Genomic DNA, 23,361 nt, shown 5'->3' with positions numbered 1-23,361 from the left:
TGTCAAGTGTCTGAGGCCGTATTTGAACTCAGGTCCTCCTGACTCCAAGTCCAGAGCTCTATCTACTGCGCCACCTAGCTACCCCAATACTTTAAAAATTTTAAATACATTTTAAGCTAATTTAGATAACGGGAAACAAAACAAGGTTAATCTTTTAACCTCTCATGTCCCTTTTTAGTCTTCCCTAGATACCTTCTATTCAGTTCCTTCAACTGAACCTCATATGACGTGGGCTTAAAACCCTTCACCATCCAGATTGCTCTTTTGGATACTCTTTACTTTCATAAAATCCAATTCCCAGGACTAATATAATACTTCATATGAAGTCTGACCAGGGAAGGACTTTAAAAAAAATAGCAAAAAATGAAGCAATGAGTAAAAATGGGTAAAATCCCTTACCAAGGACAAGACAGACAGATACAAAAGTAATGCTAAAAACAGTCAAACTTAGGTAGGAATCTGTATGTGGGGAATGTAGTATTTGCTCTGAGGTATGGTTACATTGTTAATTTTGCTTAAATATTTTTGCTTCAATTATTGAAGGAGTAGGTCTGGGATTGTTATACCTAGATTAGTTGTATATGATTGTCCTATGGGTCCATGGATTAAGAGGCCATATATGTGTATACACATACACATGTATGTATATGTACGCATCTATGTATGTATACACATGTATGTATATGTAAATATGTATGTGTGTGTGTGTGCATATGTATGTTTTTCCTCCCTACATCTTAGTAGTTATTCCATTTAAATCCTTTCAATGATTTATGGCAACAGGCAGTGAAGTTCAGACATTCCTAGGGCAACACAGTGGATATATATTTCTTTTCTCCTCATATGAAATAGAAATATTGCTGACTTTTCATGGATATGAGAATATTGAAGAAATTTGCAAGATTAATTATTCTATACTGTTCATTGACCTTATTGCTATATTTTCTACAATATTATGTGCTACTTCATCAGGAATTGCAGAGGTGATGAGAAGAGGGAAGACATCTTGTTGAGTTTCATGTGGTCCACTAGCAGAAAATAGCTATTGAGTGACCCTCTTTGATAATTTCTCATATTATATATGAGGGTATTAGAAGAATATCAATAGAATGCACCAAAACAAAAAATGTTCAATTAGCCCAAACAATTACAACAGATATATCTATCTAGGTAGTATATCTCATACTTTCCCAGACTAGATGAAACTTCACCTTCTACAAGCTGCTTGACTAGGGTTTGGATTTTGGGTGTTTCCATGTGATCTGGGAAGTTACACATCATTTGGGTGCTGAAAAATCATTATTCTGAACTCTATGCCATGATTATCTCCACTCTTTTTTATCTTCAGTACTTTATTCTCTCCTTATTTCCTGTCTCTCCTCTCCTGTGCAAAGACATATGTGTGTCTCTCCAGATCCTTTCAAAAAAACAAACAAACCATCAAGGAAACAAACATCTTCAGTTAACTACATCATGCCTCGTAGTTATTGTTTGATATTTCTCCTTTCCTTCTTGGCTAAATTCCTTGTGAAAGCTATGTGCACTGAGTGACTCCACTTCTCTCACTTCTAATCATTATTTAGTTTGGCTTCTGATCTCACTATTTAAATAAAACTCCCCTCTTTATATCTGACAATGATCTCTTATTTGCTGAAAGTCATGCTGTTTTCTTAATCCACATCCTTCTTAATCTCTCTTACATTGTTAAAACTTTTGATAATTTTTCTCCTCCTGGATACTGTTTCTTCATTGGGTTTTTGTGGTATTAGCCTCTCCTGATTCTCCTCTACGCATTCAACCATTCTATCTCAGTCACCTTTTCAGGTTCTTCATCCAGGTCATGCCCACTCACTATGCGTGTTAAATAAATCTCTGTCTTGGTTTCTCTTTTCTTCCCCCTCTATACTCTCTCATTTAATGATGTCATACACTCCCACGGGTTCTCTACATAAAAGATGCCTAGATCTATCTACATATCTATATCTATATTTATATCTATAGCTATAGCTATCTACATACATACATACAAACACACATACAGCCTTAATTCTTTCTTCAGTAGCAGTCATACATCACTAAATATCTTTTGGATATATCAAACTGGATGTCCTATGGGCATCAATAAAATTGGAAATAGCCAAAATAGAGATCATTATCTTTCTCCTTAACATCCCCCCCTCTATTCTAAACTGTCCTATTACTATTGAGACTACTATGTCCTTTCAGTCACCCAAGCCCTCAACATTCCTTGACATTTTTATATCATTATGACTTTTAATTCATTTAAACATATAAATTCCACTGCCAAATCCTGTTTCTACCTTCACGACATCTATCATATGCACTCCTTTCTCTCCACTCACAGAACTACTATTCTAGTTTAGTCCAACTTTTTCAGCCTTTTCAGTCTTAAATTGTCCTACTTTCCAAACACTCTATTTTTTCAATTAAATACATTTACCTACTTGCTGTTACTGGAACATGACATCTTAACTTTAGTATCCCTGGCTTTGGACTGGCTGTTCCCAATGCCTATAAGGCTTTGCTTCTTCTCTTCTGTCTCTTAGTTTAACTAGCTTCATTCAATAAACAGCTCAAATTTTTCCTTTTACAGAAGGTCTCTTCAATAGTGTTAGTTGCTAGTGTCCCCTAAAAACCAGGATGATGAAACATGACTTTCTGAATCCAGCAACCTGGGAGTTCCGTATAGATTCTAGATATGTGTGAAACAAAGGAATAGGAAAGATGTCACTTCAATGCCTAGTGACTTAATATGCTAGATTAAAAAAATTAATGTGTAGTCATTAGAAAGACCATGACATTATTTCTGGCAATCTAGAGACTAATATTTCTGAGTATTGCAACATGTAATCTCAATAAGCTAGAATTATGAATATGAAGGATTATGGTGAATGTAAAGAATGATGGATGGACAAGGTAACAATAATTAATTTATAGTGGAATTAAGAATTGTTAAGGGTAAATAGATTCTTTCAATATTTATTTTAATGGAATGTTTTAGGCAGTAATTTTACAATTTTATGGCTCTGATCTAATGATTTGGGTACAAGGAATGATCATTTCATTGCTTTAGTTTAATAAAGAAGATTTTCAGTGTATAGAAGATTTTCATTAGAAAGGGAGTTAGTAGGGGGAGCTAGGTTGCACAATGGATGGAGCACTGGCCCTGAAGTCAGGAGGACCTGAGTTCAAATCTGGTCTCAGACCAAACACTTAACACTTACTAGCTGCGTGACCCTGAGCAAGTCACTTAACCCCAATTGCCTAAAAAAAAGGGGGGGGGAGTTAGATGTAATAGAATACTGGAATATAGAAAGGGGTGACTAAATGAAAGAGGAAGAGGAAAAACTGATTAAAAGATAAGAGATTTGGTAAGGGAAGTAGAACCTTGGGATAGATATTATACATGGGAAACCAACTCCAATTCTATGAAAAAATATCTTTGGAAATAAAGAGATGCTGTTGTTCAGTCATTACAGTTGTGTCTAATTCTTGATGGTCCCAGGGAGTTTTCTTGGCAGAGATACTGGAGAGCTTTGCCATGTCCTTCTCCAGCTCATTTTATTGACGAGGAATTAAGGTAAATAGGGTTAAATGATTTTCCCAGGGATGATGTGGGCAGGTCTTTGACCTTCTGCTCTCCCGGCCTAACTCAGGAAGCCAGGAAGGAAGAATGAATTAGTAAGAACCTATCATGTTAACATCCCATTTCAAGGTACTAACATGCCTTCGTCAGCACCAGCTCCTTCTTAGTATGGCATGCTCATCCCCATAAATGTGATTACTTCAATAAACAAAAGTAGACTCACCATTGGAGTCCTGATTCCATTCAATACTTCTGAAAGCATCTTATCTAATCAAAGAATATGCAACTAATGATGTTTAAAAATGAGCAAAAAAGCATAATATTCTATGGAATTGACACAACTACTACAAGCGTCTGGCAGGAAGTTAAGACAGAAAGGTCTTTGTTAAGGAACTTCTTTGTAAATAGGGCAATATGACTTTTTGTCAATGGTTAGAATGTTTATTACAATGTATAGTGTCATCATAAACAAACACTCTCCAGGGAGTGGAACTCCGCTATAATGGTTCTTGACCTATAATCTGAAAGATTCAGACATGGAAAAAATTTTATTTATTCATTTTTATGATTTATGTATTGCTGAATATACATTCATATTCATTTAAAATAATTTCAATTGATAACATATTTTATTATTATTATTGTTGTTGTTATTGTTATTATTGTTATTATTATTATTTTGATCTCACAGATCACTATGTCTGTATCCATTGACCTAGGCAAAATAGTTAGTACCTGCAAAAGTTAATTTGGAATCAAGACCTATATATTAGATTCTGCTATATTCAGGAATAACCAATTTGGGATGATTTATTTTCTCTTATTTTATTATATTCCAGTTTCACACTTCATGGGAATTGTGGCGGTAGGAGCAATAAAAGGATTGAATTTTACTTTGAATTTCTACAAGGAGATCTGGCTGTTGGTTTATAATTGAGACAACAAGGTTTTTCACTGGGAAGAAATTGGCTCAAATGTTATTCATGCCAGTCCTGTGGGTAATTATGAATGGGAAAATAGCCCTTTTTGGACTTCGAGGTTTGGGACAGCCTAGGCAGCATGGGAAAGAAAATTTGGGTTAATAACTAAAACCACCCAGTTGTGGAATTTTACATACTGGCTAGAGCCATGTTGAAATGGAATAGGAGATGGTAAGAGAATAGATTTCGATACCACCTCTTGCCAAACGATCACCTCTAGAATATAGAAGAGGGAATTGAGATTAGAACACTAAGTAGTAGTGGCAATTGACTACACACTGCCTCCATCTTGTGACTCACTTCTGGATCTAGGTCAATTCCCTTTCTATTCAATTATGGGGCTAGTTCAACTATGCCTTGTGAGAAAACATTATGCAATTGTGGGCATTGGGAAAACAAAACCAAAACAAAACCTTGTTGCAATATTTGAACCCAGCCCTATATGCTTGGGAAGCTGGAGCTCCTCTTCCTGCTGCTTAGAGATCCCTGTGGACTTGGCTTATGCTGACAGAAACCTGGTCAGATACAAAGATTGATGAAAGGAGTTTTCTCAGAAATATACATCTCAAGCAACCCATAGGTCTTATCTGAAAAATGGACCCATGCTGATCAGTCAGTTATTGTTTCCATGTTCCTTTGATTCTTCATAGACACTTGGAGTGCAGGGGAGTGGGGCACTGCTGTTTCTGATTTCAGGGAATCACCCTTGTTTGCTCTCCCCATCCCAACTTGAAAAGTCCCTTACCTTTTCTCCTATGAGAAATAAGATTACCCAGTATGGTACTGTGCTTGTTTCCTTTTAATTCATTGGCCTTATTTAATTGTTTTTCATGTATAAAAAAAAAAAATCTGCCTTCCCCTGTATTTGGAGGTCAATGCCAAATCTGAGGAAGCCTGGCCCCAGTTTGTTGAGTAATTGGCATGCATTGCTTAATAAATTGATATTCTCAGAAGCTCAAATCTTCATTTCCTTAGTCATTTCATCTTTCACCCACCAGACTAAGAACATTAACTACTCATCTTCAGATTCAGACCCATCCGTTTTTTAACTAAACACAGAAGTGTAAGGAATGTTGCCTGGGGCCGTAGGCACAGCAGGTAGTAGACACATTTTATAGGCATGACACCCTTAATATTTCTTTTGATCATGGATGCATTGGTGTTTAATGTGAAATATTTATTATTTAGCTTAACTAGAATCCCCAATTAGGATTGATTGATTCAAATTTTCCAAGGGAAATTAAATGGAACAGAGATGCCTTTCAATAAATTAAATTCAAATAACTATGAAACCCATGCCAATGTTTTGAGGTGGCCCATCTCTCCAAACAATATGTTTTAGACATATACTAATCTCTGCTACTTCCACTATTCAGAAACCCTCAAGGGAAGATCCTACAGGTATTTCAATACCCCATAGTTGTACCTGAAGATTCCTTATGTGACCAAGACCAACCAGGACTTTTTCCATGTGTGATAACATCTTCTAGCACCCTATAGCTCTATTATGTATAGGCATAGTACTTATATTAATCTATACCAGCATTTTGTACTACCAAATCCTATAAGCACTCGATCTATGAAGTTTAAAAACAATGACAACTATATTCCCATATAATTAATTTCCTTTATTATTCCATGCATTTTATTTTATTTATTTAAAAACATTTTTTTTCCCTGAGAAGGAGTCCAATGGTTTCGGAACTGATAAAAAGGGGCCTATTTAAGAAATAAATTTTTAAGAAAGAAAGAAGCTCTGTGGCCTTTGATATGAGATGAAGACAGGAAATAATGATGGCGCTAATTGCAGGTCAAAGGGATAGATTTTGGCAGGAGTAGGTCTGGGATTGCTGTAGATGTCCTTTGAGTGACCCTTGTTATAACACTCTCCCTCCTCTTAGCACATAATTTACTTATGCAAGTCCAGGAAGCTTGCCAGAATGGTCTTAACTACAAAATGTGTGGCTAGGACAGACAACAAAAGCTATATCCAGGTGATTAGGGTTGGCCTGGAGACAAGAAATAGAAATTGTATAAAAGACCCATGCCAGAATCCCTCAGTGACTTCCTAGTCTTGACAAGAAAACAGCTTGTGCAGGCTGTTCCACAATCATCTAGGCCACATGTATTGCTGTAGAAATAAAGGAAACCTAGTCCACAAGGAACAGCTCTGTGTTATGACTAGCCTTTCCTTAAAAAATTTAAATAAACATCCTTTCTTGAAATTTTATGATCAGAAATCAAATGTGATTTATTGTTACTTTTGGATATCTGTATCTGTCCTTACTAAGGGGACTGACTGACCCCTTTTGCTTTGTCATTCCATCAATCAATTTCTCCTTTCCTTCTCCCATATGGTCATAAGTGCTCAAAACCCCTTGTTGAAATGTTGCCCAACAACACAGCCCCAGATGTAACCGTTACTAAGGCATTGCAAGGTCTAACCATTTTAGCTGAAGAGTTGGCAGAGAACCTTGGGATAGATAATTAATTAAAGAGATGGTTAGAATTATGATTTGGCAAATGGAAGGGAATGGCAGTTGATAGCTGGGATATTGACAACTGTAGGCTGTTGCATAATACTTTGTGAAGAGACTGAGGTGAACCCTAATTATGATAAAAATTAGAATAAATGATGAATCAAGATGCACCTGCAACAAAGAATAACAAAAGAAAAGGGGGAATTATGGAAAATGTGGTTGGGGATGTTGCTGCTGCATATCGTTTAATCAGAGGTTGGGTGCCTGCATGACAGTGTTGGAATCAGTTTCAACTAGGAGGGAATGTGAGAAATAATTGTTTTTTGTTTTGTTTTGTTTGTTTGTTTTTTTAATTTCCACAAAAGTCAAGTGGAAACTAAGGAATGCAATCTAAATGGCTAGGTAGAAGTTGAACAAAGGGGGCTGTGTTAGAATAAGAAAACACTCTTCGTGGTAAATAGACTAACCTATGGAAAACCAGTTCTGAGGTTAGGTATAGATTAACATCAAAGGGAGCGCTCACATATAAGAGCCCAGGTCCTGACATGTGGGAAGTGGAAGGTGTAATTAAGGGTGGAGACTCAAGCGGGGAAATTAGATCTTTGACTAAGCTGTAACATCTATAGTACCCAGCCAATGGGGAAACTAGGGAAGGAAATTTGTATGGGGAATAGGGAATAAAAAGGTGTGCATCTGTCCACACAAGTGCTCTCACATGCACACTGTCACACATATGGGCCTCCCCAGATCATTAATAAAGTTTCTTACTGATTCAAAAAAAGAAAAAAGAAGAAAAGAAATCAAATGTGTCATATCTGCCTCTTTATTTAGCTACTGACAAAAAAGTCCAGTACAAATGAAGGGTTCAAGATGAGAATGGGGATTTAGGGGATGTGACTGTAGTGCAAAAAAAAAAAAGTAACAAAACTTTAAAAATGATTTAATTCAACATTCTTGCCTTTGCAATCTCTTTTATAGAGTACCATCTAATGAATAGTCATAACTATTTCTCTCACCTTTCTATCATTTGATAATTATGATATCTGTCCTTTCTCTAACTCATTAATAAATATGTTAAAACAACATGGGGCCAAGTATAGATCCATGAGACTATACCTGAGAGCTGTTTCATGCTGATATTGAACTATTAGTGGTGGCTTTTTGTGTACCACTCTTCAAACAATTCCAAATCCACCTAGGTCCTATATCATTTGACCAACATCTCTCTATCTTTTTTCTAAAGAAAGTATGAGAGTATTTGTCACATGCTTGTTAAAATCTAGATGAAAGCATGTTCATAGAGTTTCTCAGACCTTGCAATGTAATAATCTTTTCAAAAGTGAAATAGTATATTCTGTTACTCTTGCCATTGACTCAGATGGTCTCCACTTCAGTTTCCTTCCTGGTTTTTGGATTTTCTCACCTAACCAAATTTTACTAACTTTTAATAATGCTCTGCCACTTTTCTCTTTCACTCCTTTAAAAAAATTGTATTCATTGAATAAGGTACACTGTATTAGAAGCATATTCTAGTCACAAGTCTCTTATCACATCATTTTAATGATACCTCTTAAATCACATTTACCTCCTTACATTAGGAGCTCTATCCTTGTGCATGAGCAGCTAGATGTTGCAGTGGATGGAGTACTAGACCTGGAGTCAGGAAATTCTTCTTCCTGACTTCAAAACTTGTCTCATACACTTACTAGCTCCATGACCCTGGTCAAGTAATTTAATCCAATTTGCCTCAGTTTTTTCATCTATAAAATGAACTGGAGAAAAAAAATAGCAAAGCAGTCCAGTATCTTTTCCAAGAAAACCCCAAATGGGGTCATGAAGAGTTAAACACAACTGAAATAACTAAACAAAACAAATGAAGCATTCTGGTCATATCATCTATCTGAATCATGAATTTTGTTACTGGTCACTTTCTTGAATTCTGTCTGCTTTTATTGCTTTAAAAAAGTGTTATTGTTGTCTTTAGTTTTTACAACATGGTTATTTCTGAAAATAGTGCTTTCTCTCTAGCTCCTTTCAAATTAGACCCTTTTTTATTAGATGTTATCCTTCTGAGGTCAGAAGCCTATAATTTTATATTTTAGTCTGTGGTACATTAATTCAAATCCCATTCTCAGGCCCCATATTCTTAACCAATAGTTTAGTTCCTAAATGTTAAATCCTTGCTGTTTATAGTCAGTGGCAATGAAAACCCAACTTGAACATATAAGTTCTTCAGTTTTTTTTTTTGTTTCTTGTTGTTATTTTGTTTTTTTACCAAGATATTGTAACATTTCACTAATATATTCTAAATTTCTTTTGGCAATATCTTTCTTGCCCCAAGGAATAACCAGAAGTTTGTAGCAGTTACTTGGTTTGCAGGTATTATAGGAGGGCCTTTGTCATGTTTTGTGGAAGTTAGCAAACCTCTATTATTTTTATAATGTTGACAAATAGATTCTTGGGTGCTCTAAATAGTTTAGGGAGAGTGAAGAGAAAAAAGTGAACTACAAAAATTTGGACACTTTTATTTTTCTTCCTGGAGAAATGTTTGTGGTTGTTGAGGCTTTTAATAATGACATTTTTTTTTCAAGATAAGAGGATGAATGTTGTTCCTTTTCACTTACACTATTAAAAGTGTCTTCCTGGGATTTATTAGCTTATGATTCCAACTCAGTTTCCTGAATCTAAATAGCAGCAGAAATTAAGCCCTTCTCTTTGTCTGACCTTGGATAATCTTTCACCTGACCCCTCCTGTGACCCCTCCCTCCACATAGTTATTCCCTGAGGAACCAAGCAATCTCTTGGAGAAAGTCAAAACTTAAATTCTGTCTGTTGGGGAAGAGCCTTGGATTTGTGTAAATAATATTCTACTTTGTTTAATGATGGATTGCTGGTGTCAAGTCCTGAAATAAATCAAAAACATAAATTGAGGAATAAAGTGTCTTTAATTGAGATAATGGGGTAGCAAACCTGCCATCCTGGGGGGTTTCCCAACCAAAGAGACTGATGAAAAAGTGTTTTGTTTTGTTTTGTTTTCAACAGTTTTAGGAAAAGAGGGGGAGGAGACAGTATGAGGTAGTAAGGCCTGGTCATAAGATTTCAGTGTTCCTCTGTAATCCTGGTAAGGAAAGCTATTTCATTCTGGCTGTTTTGCCCTTCATGTCATGAATCCTAATGGAAGGGGTCAAGGACACTAGAAGCTGAGATCCAGTTTGAGCTAGGCTTCTCACTAGGCCATATCCTTGGATGGGGGGACCTAGAGTGTGATTCAGCTCAACTTAATCTCATTCATTATCTCAACGGTAAGAATGTAAGGACATTACCGGGATTTTGACATCGTCATGATGACTAAGAGGTTTAGGCAGTCCATATTACAACTGGTATTAACAATTTTTGTCATTACATTAACAATTATTTTAACAGTTTTTTTTTTTCACAAGTAAGAAGAGGAATAAAATATATGATTTTGTTAGGAACATTGCAAAGAAGAGAAGTAGAAAGGAGTGACCATAGTTAGGACAAAAGATGATAGGCTCCCTCTATTTCTAGGAAAAACTTCAGTTAGTGAGATGGCAGAAATTAGCAGACATTTAGGAGGCCAGAAAAATGTTTGAGGAACTCTAAAGCAGTTTTTCGATGACAAGGAAACAAGGAAATATGGTCAGAGCAGTGAATGCTTGGAACAATAAGGGAGTTGAGGGCAGAAAATGAGCACAATTAGGTCAGATAGATGACTCATTTCGGGGAGGGGGAGGGGAGAACAAAACCCTGGAGTCAGGAAGACCCGAGTTCAAATTCATCCTCAGACACTCCCTAGCTGTGTGATCCTGGGCAAGTCACTTAATCTTTCTTTGCCTTAATCCACTGGAGAAGGAAATGGCAAACCACTCTAGTACCTTTCCCAAGAAAACCTTATGGATGGCATACAGTGGCTCATGGGATCAGGAAGAGCTGGATATGCCTAAACAACAACAAAAATGAGCACAAATAACAATCTTGATAAGCAGCTGACAACAGTCTTGTATAGAGAGACCAGGGAGTTGTCAGCAAGCAAGTCCCAAATTAGTCCAAAGATTAGAGAAAATAACAAAAGAAAGCGTTTATAAAAGCAAAGTTTATAACATTTATGTTTAGCTACTTGGATAATAAAAATTATACCTAGAGTGTGTTTTTTTTTTAAATTTATTCTTTAATTTACATAACACTGCTTTCTAACAGAAATTGTAAATCCAACTTAGCATTTTATTAACATTTTTGCTATAATTACATTAAATTGATTTTTAATAAAATCCTCAATCTTCTTATGTTTTCCTCTGCTCTCTTCAGTTACCTATACATATAGTAAGCATAAACCTTTTTGTTTATATTATATCAAAAGGTATATCCATTCACCTGGTGGTACCTATCTGCAGATGAAAGTAAAAATGTATAAAGTTTAAGAGCACAGTTGCAGAATATCTGCTGAGAAGGGAGGATGGGGTTGGGTTGCTAGTGAGGATGTCATAAGGCTTTTTGGCATTAAAGTCCTCCATAAGCACACACAGTGCTATCATTACTGGATGTTTCCTAAGTCTGATTCTCTGGGTGAGGCAAACAACACACAGTCAAAACCACCTTTTTTTTTTTCCCAGACTCATTTTAGGCATTGGAAATCTTGGTTCCCAGATCGTTTTCTTTTACTTATGGCTTTGATGTATGGTAGCCAAACACAGTCTTTGATACCTGGGAAAAGGCATGGTTTGGACCAGAACTATTGAGTCTTTTCTTACCCACTAATCATCTATAAAGTCCTGTTTCATACTAGTCTGTACAGGATCGAGGAGATATAAGAATCTGGTATTATTAGTAACCTTACAGGACCTTCTGAGGTCAGAAAGTTAAAAGAACAGATTATCTCCAGCAATGATTGAGCCCAGCCATAATGTAGATCACTACACTCCAGAGAACTTAAGGGCCTTGCAGGAAAAGAATAAATGCCTCTGGAAGCAGGGAAATTTCTCACTCCACTCAATAGCACATCTCCTACATTGGCTCACAAGGTAGGCAGAAAACTTCTCTTTGTATCAGATACAAACAGATACAATTACTTATTTACATTCATACCTGGGAATTCCCTAACCATGTGTTTTGGGACTCAATGTTAGACCTCTATTATGAGCTCAGGGTTTGTTCATCAGGAGCAAATGCCCTCCAAACTCCTCAAAAAAATTGAGGTAGAGCCAAGATGGGTGAGTGAAGGCTGAGATTCATCTGAGCTCTCCCCTAACTCTTCCAAATACCTTTAAATAATTACTCTAGATAAATTCTAGAGAGGTTGAACCCACAAAAACATGAAGTGAAACAATTTTTCAGGCCAAGACAACTTAGAAGATTGGCAGGAAAGATCTGTTGTTCCAGGGTGAGAGAGGAGCACAGTAAAGTTCTGTCTGTACCTGTGTAGCCAAGGCCTCAGCAAATTAGCAGCAGTGGCAGTTTATAGACCTCTCATCCCACAGAAATCAAAGACAACTTGGAAGGTTAGCAAGAAAGGTCTGACACACCTGGGTGACAGTGAAGCACAGTCCAAAACAGGCCATGCTGGCACAGCCCTGGCCCCAGCAAACCAGTAGCAGGCCTTGAGAATCATTGAATCTGCAGCAGCAGCAGCAGCAGCAGCAGCAGCAGCAGCTTCTAGAGCTCTTAATCCACAGACTGAAAGGGGTTCAAACAACTTGTTGCAGGGAAATTATAGGGGTCTCTGCTAGCACTGATGCAAATTGATTCTGTTGCTTTGCCCATGCTTGAATCCGGGTCACAGTCCTAGGTGGCAGTACCAAGGCTAGGAAGAGCACTCCCACAGCTGAGCTTGTGTCCACAGTGGAGGGGGAACCTCCTCGCAGTTCCAGGGAAGAAAAGAGTACTCGTGATCACTCACAGACCACAGCACAGACCAAGAGAGCAGTAAACACCTCTCCTTAGAACATACCACCTTTGGGGCAGCTAGGTTGCACAGTGGATAGAGTTCTGGCCTTGCAGTCAGGAAGGCCTGAGTTCAAATCCAACTTCAGACACTTGACAACTACTACTTACTAGCTGTGTGACCCTGGGCAAGTCACTTAACTCGATTGCCTCACAAAACAAACAAACAAAGAAAAGTACTACCTTGGAAGAACTGGAAACTTATAGGTCACTAGAAGTATTTCTGAAAAGAGCTACACAAAACCCCTGAAGTTTGGGACAGTGGGCCCTCAACTCTCGAATAAGCAGAGCCCTACCTTATCAAAGAGGTAAAAGTCAAGTATTAGATTGGAAAAATGAGCAGACAATGGGAAAAAACAAACAAACAAAAAATCCTCTGAGCATAGAAAGTTACTAGGGTGATGAGGGAGATCAAAACACATACTCAGAAGAAGACAATGAAGTCAAAGCTACTACATCCAAAGCTCCAAAGGAAAATATGAATTTGGTCTCAGCCACAGAATAGCTCAAAAAGGATTTTGAAAATCAAGTAAGAGAAGTAGAGGAAAAATTAGGAAAATAAATGAGAGTGATGCAAGAAAATCATGATAAAAAAAGTCAACAGCTTGGTAAAGGAGAAACTAAAAAATACTGAAGGAAAGAACACCTTAAAAAACAAACTACAGACTAGGACAAATGTAAAAGTGGTACAAAAAGACAATGAGGGTTTTCAAGGCCTTAAAAAGCTAAAGTGTCCAAATGGGAAAAGAGGCACAAAAATTCATTGAAGGGGGAAAAAAAAAGAAAAAAAACCTCCTTAAAAACTAGAACTGGGCAAATGGAAAAAAAAGTACACAAGCTCACTAAAGAAAATAATCCCTTAAAATTAGAATTGAGCAAATGGAAGTTAATAATTTTTTGAGAAAATAAGAAACAATAAAACAAAAGAATAAAAAATAGAAGACATTGTGAAATATTTCATTACAAAAAACTTACCTGGAAAATAGATCCAGGAGAGATAATTCAAAAATTATGGACTACCTGATAGCCATGGTCAAAAAAAAAAAAGAGCTTAGACATCATCTTTCAAGAAATTATTAAGGAAAACTACCCTGATAGTCTAGAACCACAGGTTAAACAGAAATTAAAAGAATCCACTAATAACCTCCCAAAAGAAATCCCAAAATGAAAATTTCCAGGAATATTACACCCAAATTCCAGAGCTCCCAGTTCGAGGGGAAAATATTGCAAGCATCCAGAAAGAAACAATTCAAATAGCATGGAGTCATAGTCAGTATAAGACAAGATTTAGCAGTTTGTACATTAAAGATTGGAGGGCTTAGAATGCAATATTCCAGAGGGCAAAGGACCTAGGATTACAAGCAAGAATCACCTACCCAGCAAAACTGAGTATAATCCATGAGGGTGATAAATTGATATTCAGTGAAATAGAGAACTTTCAATCATTCCTAAGGAAAAGACCAGAGCTGAATAGAAAATTTGGCTTTCAGGTGCAATACTTTAAGAAAGATGTAAAGGTAAACAGTAAATGGGAATCATAAGGGACTCAATAAGGTTAAACTATTTACATTCCTCCATGGGAAGATGATACTTGTAACTCATAAGACCTTTCTCATTGTTAGGGTAGTTAGAAGGAGCATATATAGACAGAGGGCACAGGTGTGAGTTGAATACAAAGGGATGACATCTAAAAAAATAATGTTAAGGGGTACGAGTGGAATGTACTAGGAGAAAGGGAAAGAGAGATGTGGAATGGAGTAAATTATCTCACATAAAAGAGGCAAGAACAAAGTTTTTACAGTGGAGGGGAACTGGATGGAGCCGAGGGGGAATGAGTGAACCTTACTCTCATCAGAACTGGCTCAAAAAGGGAATAGCATACACATTCATTTGAGTATAGAAATCTATCTTACCCTACAGGAAAGCAGGAGCAGAAGGGAATAAGAAGGAGGGGGATGATGGAAAGGAGGGCAAATTTGAAGAAGTGGTGGTCAGAAGCAGAACACTTTTGAGGAAGGACAGGGTAAAAGGAGAGAGAATAGAATAAAGGGAGGGGGATATGATGAAGGGAAATACAGTGAGCAACAGTAACTGAAAAAAAAAACTGAAGCAAGTTTCTCTGATAAAGGCTTCATTTCTCAAACATGTAGAGAACCAATAGACCAATAGATATGGACAGTTTTCAGATAAAGTAATTAAAAGCTATTTATAGCTATAGGGGAAAAAAAGTGTTCTAGCTCACTATTGACTGGAGAAATAAAAACCAAAACAATTCTGAGGTACTACTTCACACCTATTAGATTGGCTAATGGTATAGAAAAGGGAAATGATGGACGGTGGAGGGGTTGTGAGAAAAATGAGACATTAATGCACTGTTGCTGGAGTTGTGAACTGATTCAACCATTCTGCAGAGCAATTTCAAATTATGCCCAAAGGGCTATAAAACCATGCATATCCTTTGACTTAGCAATACCACTACTACGTCTGCATCCCAAGAGTGATTTTTAAAAAAGAAAGAAAAGGATGTATATGTACAAAATATTTATAGCAGCTCTTTACTCTGGGCAAAGAATTGGAAATTGAGGGGTTGCCCATCAATAGGTGAACAGCTGAATGAATTGTGGTATGTGATTATAATGGAATACTATTGTGCTATAAGAAATGATGAGCAAGATGCTCTCAGAAAATCCTGGAAATAATTACATGAGCTGATGCAAAGTGAAATACTCTGTGTCTAAAGTAAGAGCAGTATTGTAAGATGATCAGCTGTGAATGACTTAGCTATTCTCAGCAAAGCAATGATCCAAGAAAATTCTGAAGGACTTAGAATAAAAAAGGCTACCCATCCCAGAGGAAAAACTGATGGTATCTGAATATAGATTGAAGTTTTTTTTAAACTTTATTTTTCTTAAGGGTTTTTTTTTTGGCCAATGTGTTCTTTCATAACATGAGTATTATGGAAATGTTTTGCATGATTACACATGTATGGCCTATATAGAATTACTTGCCTTCTCAATGGTAGGGAAGAAGGGAGAAAATTTGGAACTTAAAGTTTTAAAAATGAATGTTAAAAATGTTTTTACATGTAAATGGGGGAAAATAAAATATTAAATAAACAACAACAAAAATAATAACATAAAACTCCACAAAAATCCAGAAATAGTTGAGACGAATGAAGGATGCCTTCTTCTTTTAAGACTTGTATCCTACCTAAGCAAACAGTCTCTGACCTGGATAAAAGGACACCTTGAATTTACAAATCTGGAAACTATCCTGCCCTCAGTCAGTCAATAAGATTTATTAAAGACTGACAATGTTCTAGATACTGTGGTCAGTTATGTGTACAGAAAGAAAGGCAAAAGACAATCCCTGCTTTCAAGAAGATCATAGTCTAGTGGGGAGACACTACGTAAAGGGTTATGTTCCAATAAGAAATATACAATATAATCTGGAAATAATCAATCAATAATCAATAATCAAATCAATAATCAACAGAGAAAAGGCACCAGACTCAGCAAGTTTTTTTTTTTGTTTGTTTTGTTTTGTTTTGTTTTTTACTTATGAAGCAGGCATTTCACAGAACATAGTAGAGTGGAAATACAGCTTTAGGGTTAGGTGTTAGAAGTGTTGTAATGGGAATAAGGAGCAGAAAAATGGAGAGTGGAAAGCAATGTTTCAATAACGATAGCTGAAGCCTCAACTTTATCGGGATGGGGAGTGTATGACAGGGTGAAAGTATGTTAATTACGACAAATGTGTTCAGCTAACACTGCACATAGAGGTTAAGCCCGGGTCTGGAGTGGTCATCTGGTATCAGACAGCAATGTATTACTGGAAAAAAGGAAAGTTGGTGGTAAGTGATGCCAGAGTATAGGCGATCTGACTACTGTACAGTTTAATTGGTTAATAAGAGTAGATTCACTACTCTGGAAGGCTGGGAAGCCTTCCCAGGGAAGTCACAGACAAGCAACTGAAGCCAGCTTGGGTTTTAGAGATTGTGCCTGGAAGTTCCCCATGCAAGCTGTCTGCTGTGGAGTTCTGGTATCTTCTCTCTTTGTGGTTTTCCTATGGGTTTGTTGACTGGCTTTGTTTAATCTAGAAATGGCACTCTCCTCAAGGAAAAGCATGTTCTACTACCTGCATTGCCAGAAGAATTTGCCAGGAACTGTTATATGCCACTTCCTGATTCAAGCACTCTCTGGAATTTGAGCCAGACTTCCTTCCAGTACCAGTAATTTAGGATTATGTTCATTGAACATGATTGTAGTGATGTTATCAGCATATTGGCCTTAAAACTATGTAATTAACCTTTTACAATGGGTGCCAATTCTGGTCAACAATCTATAATCATTGACTGGGCCCTGAGTGATAATTCTGCAGGAATTTCTACAGAACTATTTGAAGGGTTCATTGGCTTTCTACCTTCATTGCCAGGGTTCCAGTTTTATATCCTAAGAATAGCTCTATCCTGATTACCAGGCCTTAAACACTTTAACTATGTGAGAGTGTCATGTTTTGCCCCTGAACTGTAACATCCTGTACTACCTGACAAAGGTAGTGAAATTCATGAAATCATACCTATGCTTAGAGACGTATACAATTTCATCTAAAAATGAATGCTTGGTTATGGCATGTGGCTTGTGTAACGTATCCATGTCTTTCATAGATCTACTATATCATTACAGAAGATCTATTGGGCTACTCAATACTTTCATATACTACCAACATGCAGAATAGATCAGAATAGTCTACTGACACAAACCCAGGTAAATTTCTGTTTGAGAGGGAAGAGATGAAACTCCAGAACATATTGATTAACCAGCAATAAAATAAATTGAAACATGTAAAGGTAAAACCATACTCTAGTGGGGACATTTCTGTTTTAGCAAAAGAGGTGTTATGGTTTCTTTGTTTTAGTGGGAGCGGCCTTGCTTTCACTTGCTTCATCCCTAAGTTGTCAACCTGGGCAACAAAACTCAATGACTTGCAGGAACAGCTTTAAACAGCTTACTGGATATAAGAAGGAAAAGGTATATTTAATGAGCTCAAGCAGTGTGCATCTTAATCTACCCATACCGCTGTTCATAGTCAAGAACGATATATTCAATACTGGTTGGGGGGAGAAGCAAATTTCTCACAAAACTAAGTGCCCTCGATTATGTCCAGGCCTATATTTACTTCTGCAAAACAATATCTGCAGTGAAAAATTATATTATATAGGGGTAAAAGCTACTTTCATTGAAGGATATTTTGAATCTTATAGATATCCTCCTGGGGACTCTTGACAATATCCAACAGATGAATAATTAGAGTACCTTTAAACTGCATTTTTTTCAGTGACAACTTTAGCATCAACTACATTTTAAACAAAGCCACAAATAGGCAGATGCACTGTGAGAGAAACAAGAATTTGGGCATCCAGCACATCAGCCACTTTGGCAGATGCTCCTGCAGACCATAAACTTCTCAGCCACTTAGTTTTGGCTAGACCAACTAGGGATGGTCTGCCAGAAGCAAGCATATGAAACCTAAACCCAAGCTCAATTGTCTACAATCCAAGCTGGAAAATCACTTGTTCCTGAAGTAGTCTCTTTCAGACACCTGTGTCTTCCTTCAGAACTATACTGTGCCCCATTTCCCCTCTCCCCTCAAGCCCAGTGTTCAATCCTCAAATCCTTTGGAAAAAAGAAAGTGAAACAAAACTGTTGTAACAAATATGCAAGGTCAAGCAAAGGAAATTCTTATATCGATCAATTCTAAGAAATTTATATATGCCTCATTCTATACCTTGAGTTCATCATCTCTTTGGAAAAAAGGGGGTAGCGTTTTCATTATCAATACACTCTGGAATAATGGTTATTGATCACAGTTTTTTAGGTCTTTCAAATTTTTACTGTTTTTAATTTTTATTAATGATGTTACTATAAATTTTTCTCCTTGTTCTGCTCAATGCATTTCAGTTCATACAATATTCCCAGGCTTCTTTGAAACTGTTCCTTTCATAATTTTCTACAGCAGAATAATATTTATTACAAGAATATGCAATAATTTATTGGCTATTCCTCAATTGATAGGTACTAGTTAGTAAGTATCACATGCTTAGTTTCTAGTTCTTTATTATAAAAAAGAAAATTCTGATTTTTTTAAAAAACATGGAAGTCCTTTATTTTTCTTTTTTACATCTTTTTTGGCATACAGGCCCACTAGTGATATTGATGGTTCTAAGGGTATGTATTTCTTGTTTTCTAGCTTTGGTAACACAGGTCCAGGTTGCTTTCCAGAATGGAGACCATTTCACAACTACTCCAAAAGCATATTAATGTGCCCATTTTGCAGTAGCTCCTCCAACAGCTCTAATTTCATTCTTTCCTTCCTTCCTTTATCTTTCTTCCTTCATTTTTTCTCCCTCTCTCCCTCCTTATGTCCCCCTCTTCCTTCCTCTCTTCTTTCCTTCTTTCTTCTTTCCTTCTTTCTTCTTTCTTTCTTTCTTTCTTTCTTTCTTTCTTTCTTTTTCTTTCTTTCTTCCTTCCTTCCTTCCTTCCTTCCTTCCTTCCTTCCTTCCTTCCTTCCTTCCTTCTTTCTTTCTTTCTTTCTTTCTTTCTTTCTTTCTTTCTTTCTTTCTTTCTTTCTTTCTTTCTTTCTTCAACTTTGCTAATCTGGGAATGAGGAAACTCAGAAATGTTTTAATTTTGATTTCTTTTGAATTGGGACTTTGTGTTAGTACCAGGTCCTACACACTTCTGGAGAAAACATTAGGGACCTGTTTGTTCCTGAGCTATATTATCTGGTGCCCTACTGCTGTTTTTTGTGGGTATCAAGTGTTGTGTTCTTCAGGCATCTTAGTATGGGCTTCTGCAAGGTAGCTATAAACTTTCCTTAAGCATTCTCACCCAGGGTATGGTCTAACTTTGCAAGATCCTGATATTGGTTAGAGTCTGGTTGACACATTTTCAGGGTTTTTCCTCATTGGACTTCCAGCAGACACTTGCTGTTCCCAATATCTGACAACTAGCTAGAGATCTTCACATGTTTAGACTACTGCAAATACAGGTTCATTGGTCTGTGCTCTCAGCCTTGTGACACATCAGAGGCTTCAGCTTTTATGTTTTCTTAATTCTGTTTTGAGATCACTGCTAAATTCATGATCTTGTTCCATATTTTGACAGGGCTATAGGATGTCCTCCGTCATGGCTTTGATACAAAGGTCCTAGCTTTCCTTCCTAGATCTTGCTCCAGTGAGAGAGTGATACAACTACAGGCATGTCACTGCTTTGTACTAATTTCCTTTGTAAACAATTGTAAACAGCAGGGCTCAGGCTTGATCTGTGTTGAGTCTGCTTATGCCTTTTCCGAATGGACTTCCATTTTATTGCCCATAGGCCTCTGGCAATCTTCATGTGCCAACCTGGGCTAGAAAAATAATAAGCCATATTTTTTCCTTAGATTTTCCAATTACCAATCAGTCTGGAGATCTTCCTCAGTTTTGTTATAGTGGTTGTGGAATAGAGCTGCACTCTACTGCCTCCTCTTGCTCAATCATCCCTTCCTGAAAGTCTCAATCCAAAAGAGAAAGAAAGAAAGAAAGAAAGAAAGAAAGAAGAGAGAAAGAAGAAAGAGAGAGAGAGAAGAGAGAGAGAGAGAGAGAAAGAAAGAAAGAAAGAAAGAAGGAAAGAAAGAAAGAAAGAAAGAAAGAAAGAAAGAAAGAAAGAAAGAAAGAAAGAAAGAAAGAAAGAAAGAAAGAAAGAAAAGAACAGTTCAATTACTTTTCCTTTTGCCTCTGCTTTTATGCATTCATATTCTGGCCTCTTTTTCAGAGAACCTGCAGTTTGAGAGATAGCTTCAGCCTTCTCTTTCTTTTATAGTTTCAGCTTAATTGTTTGATTGTTCTTCTGAACCCTTCTCTGGATTTTTGGAGATGCTCCATTGTAATTTCAGTGGGCTTTGAAGAATTCATAACAGTGCTTTTATCTTCCTCAGGAGATTTCCTTTGTGGCAATGGCCCAGTCAATTTAAATTGCTCTTTGAATATTTGAACATTTCTGTTCCTCTGTCATCCCTTTCTTCTTTCAAGATGCACCTCTAGCACCATTTTCTCCATGAAACCTTTCCTGATTCAACTATCCTCACCCTGCTCCCACCACCATAGTTAGTTCCTTCTCTTCTTAACTACCTTCTATTTAAATATCTTATATGCATTTTTATTAATTCTCCTTATAGAAATTGTTTATAAAAAGAGGAATTATGATATGGTGGATAAAGATCTGGCATTGAAGTTAGGAAGATCCAAGTTCATGTCCTAGCTGTGACACATCTGTCTGAATCTCAGGAGGGCTTTTTATACCATAGCTGCAAACTTTCAGCAGGATCTAAGCATTCTGAAACTTAACCCTGGGAAAGTCACTTAACCTTTCAGTGATCTAGACAGTTCTTTATGCATATAAGTTGGAGAGAAGGTACCAGCCTTCATGGGTAGATAAACCATGAGTTTCTTGTAAGCATGAAATAATAGGCCCAGACCCTATCCCCATTCCATATGCACATCTGGATTTTTCATATCTCTCTTTTCAGTGTAAGCTCATTTACTTCATTGTTTGCATTTGTGCATTGTAGCCAGCACAGTGTCTGGCAGATATTGAGAACTTAATAAATGTTTGTTGACTAATTAATTTTCTTTCTTTCCCGGTCCCATTCTTGGGCTACACCCTCCTCTTTCAGTCACTACCCTGACCTTAGGAATCTGTTTGGGAAGGGTTGATAGAATATCACTACAGTGAGAGGGTGGGGAGAGTAGGATTCTGAAAAGACTCTGTAATAAGATCTCTCCTATAGCATTCTCTCAGTCCTTTCTTGGTTGTCTGTTTCCTTCTATACAATGATTAACTGTTAGTTTTTGTCCCTCTATTCTCCCCAGTCTGAGCTTCCCTATTACACTGTGAGCACATTTAAAACAGGGACAGCTTTTTATCTTCTTTGTATCTCCAATACTTGTCACAGAGTCTGTCAATCAGGGTTGTTCACTTCACTTGACTGGGCTCCACATTCCTCCACATTTTCTTTTCCTTCCTTGACATTAAGCTGCTGGGCAATTCTTATTTACAAGCTTCAATGTATCCTTAGGGCTAGGGTCCCCTCTGGAACATGGCCTAAAATGAACTCCAAAACTGAGGGATTAAAAGTATGATTGTAGGTGTGTATACATCTTTGTGTGTGCATGTGCATATGTGTGTATGTGTGTATATGAATGTATATGTATGCATGTAATGAGGGAAGACATCATTACTGACACTAGTATCTCCAGTAGTGATTGGGTCTTTGTGTATCTTAGGATGAGGATGTCCCTTTGTATATTGCTACTCCCTTAACTCCAAAAGCTGGTGCCTATTCCCGCAGCTACCAGTAGGAATCCAGGATAATACCTATTCAGGACAACCACAAGTTTCAGGAAAGATAAGGAAGTCAAGGAATACTTGAAAAGACAGTGATAAGCTGGTCTTCATGTTTTTCAATTTTTCAATTAAAGTGTTCCTATGATAGGTTCTTTCAATTTTTATTATCTGGTCATGGTTGATTTTGTAACATTTTGTGCTTTTTTATATTTTGACAGGTCATGATGGAGGGAGAGGTATACTTTTTCACTGTTATTTTATAAAGTTTTCTTGTCTTTTCAAAGTGATCTACTCCTTTACCAATTATGTTTAAAAAATAATTATACTAAAAAGAATATTATTTTGCAGAGTGTGGGGCAGTATTAGATCTGATATACTCATATGCTGATAGACTCATTACTTTATTTGATTTAAAAATATGTATGTAATAATTCTATTTTTAATACATAGCAGGCTTCTCCGGGCTTGAAATTTACAGGTTTTAATTATCATCCACTGTAAAATATCCTCTAAAAACAGACTCTTCAGGTTCCAAGTAGCATAATCCCTTGGGTACTACTGGCCAGGTCCTGTAGCCTGTTAGCCACTGCTGACAGATGGGAGTGTGCTACTAAGCCCCTGATTCCACTGATTTTTGGGAACTGCCAAAACGGACCGACTCTGGCTGTGAATACCACCTGTAAGGTGTCTTCTGAAAAGCAAATGCACATGGTATCAAAATAAAGAAAAAGGGGAAAAAGGGGAAAGAAAAAAGCATGGATCATACTCAGACAATAGGTTGTGGTGCCAATGAGCCTGTCTTATTACACCTGCTTCAGCTCTTAACTAACAGGCAGGGCCAAGCCCAGATCATGGAACATTTTATCAGTATGTCCCAAATAGCCACCCAAATTGCTGCCCAGACATCTGCATTTTGCATAGCATCTTTCAGCTGCCACCAGTCAAACTTC

This window comes from Phascolarctos cinereus, unplaced genomic scaffold (genome assembly GCF_003287225.1).
Source record: "Phascolarctos cinereus isolate Bilbo 61053 unplaced genomic scaffold, phaCin_HiC Scaffold_4;HRSCAF=312, whole genome shotgun sequence".
NCBI classification, from domain to species: domain Eukaryota; kingdom Metazoa; phylum Chordata; class Mammalia; order Diprotodontia; family Phascolarctidae; genus Phascolarctos; species Phascolarctos cinereus.
The sequence above is the reverse complement of the archived record's forward strand: the minus strand, read 5'-3'. Positions refer to the sequence as shown.